The sequence below is a fragment of the Blastomyces gilchristii genome (assembly GCF_000003855.2).
Source record: "Blastomyces gilchristii SLH14081 genomic scaffold supercont1.15, whole genome shotgun sequence".
In the NCBI taxonomy this organism is placed as follows: domain Eukaryota; kingdom Fungi; phylum Ascomycota; class Eurotiomycetes; order Onygenales; family Ajellomycetaceae; genus Blastomyces; species Blastomyces gilchristii.
This window is the reverse complement of record NW_003101668.1, coordinates 692793-694831: the sequence shown is the minus strand read 5'-3', so window position 1 is coordinate 694831 and position 2039 is coordinate 692793.

Here is a 2039-nt window from a genome sequence, read left to right as displayed (position 1 = left end):
GCTCACTGACTCTGATATAGATTTAGATGTTAAATACAGTGTATAAGATCTAATATGAGAATATCTAGATATTTAATTTTCTGCATTAGATAGCTGACAGAGATTGTAAAGCTCAGTGATAAGCTCATTCACAGCCGCTTCTAAATAAGTAATTTGAATGCAAGTTGCATCATTTGCAAGCTTTTAAATGATGATTTTTGAAGAATGTTCTAATCTCTTATATTATGTAAACTGTGTAGCTATAGAGATCTTAGGTTTTTGAGAAGATTTTATACATATTAACAGGTTGAAAGAATGATTTATTGAAGTGTGTAATAACAGATTAGAAGAAGAATTTGTAGAAGTTGAAGAATTTAAAGATATTAATTTTTCAGATATAAATATAATAGCTGTATTATAATTCAAAGGTTGCTTGAGCCAGCGTATGATTACAGGCGTACGCCGGCTTCTTATATACTGTACACTAAATTAATTGATGGCTGCTATAACCTCTTTACATTTGTAAGCAAGTTCTGAAGCAGCTGTGTTATTATCTGATGATTGTATATTCTTCTGAACTACATTCTCTCTTATCAGATTCAGTCACACTCACATAATCATGATATATACTCTAACTTTATGCAGATTAACATGTCACTAGTATTCACCATAGTGTAGTCTATCTCTGATTCAGCTAGTATTCTGTGTATACTCTTATAAAGAAACTTTCACTATATTATATTATTCATTTACTAACTTTTTTCATTCTTTAATTATCTTCTTTATCATCATTATCATTGAATATTCTTATCTTAGTCAAGATTTCTACTTCTTCTTCTATTTAATACTTTCTATCTATTCATTTATCATATCTTATATGTTTCTGATAATAGCCTTTCATTCTTATAACAAGTGTCATCATAGTGCTCATATCAGGCAGTTTATTAGCAGTGAGTGTAATATGTTGTAGAATATGATCAGAACTTATTTATTCTCTAACAATTATCAGAATATACTATTATAAATGACACATCTTCTTTATCTTCTTATATACTCTCAATTAGACTGGCCGCCGGGACCATGAATTTCACATTTGGTTTCATTTGGTCTGGTCTCATACATTTCTTAGCGTGAGTCCCACCAGGACCAAGTCTCAAAAAAATCTGAAAATGAACCATTTCTGAGAGAAATGGTGTGAAAAATGACCAGATTTAATTTAAGAACAGTGAAATGAGAGTAATTTCTCAGGATAAACTGTGAAAGATGATCATTCTTTCAAAATCAGAATGAAACTGAGACTGAAGATTAAATTCAGTCTCATTCAGTTCATTCTGTGATTACTTATATAATCAGAATTTGATAATGATTATTATTATTATTATTATTATTCTTCAATTATAGATGTATGCAGTCAGAGACTATGACATGTACCTGAGAACTTTTAGTTCTCAGGGTTTTTCCTATATCTGTAAAGTTAACTATTATACATTCATCAATTTCAGATATGCAAAATCAGAAAATTCCAGCTCAGAATATAAAAACTGTTTACAAATTACAGTGTTTTAACATCTTCTGATACTTTGAAATCATTTGACAATATCATGATAAAGAAAAAGAGAAAGAGAACACAGTCTTAAAAATAGACACATTAAATAGATAGATAGAAAGAAATTGAAAGGAAAAGATAAAGTAAAGAGAGACTGTAACAAAATAAATTATTAAAAGATAGTGTATAGCTGTTTTAACAGACTATATCTAATCAATTTCCACCTCTTCATATTCAGATACTTCTGAATTGAGTCATTTTCTTATAGCTGCTTGAGTTTCTGATAGAAAGTCTATTAAGTATTTAATTCCTGTCTCAGTTGAGAATAAGAATCTCATATTTAATTGATTTAGATCATACTTCTCTTTCAATCTGGCTCTGAGATTATTGTATAATACACAGTGTATTACAATATACTCAGGATTCTCATTTGCATTGCAGAATGAGCATTCTATTGAGTCAAATCTATCATCAAATCTTTGTATATAAGATTTGAAATAGCCATGTCCTAGTT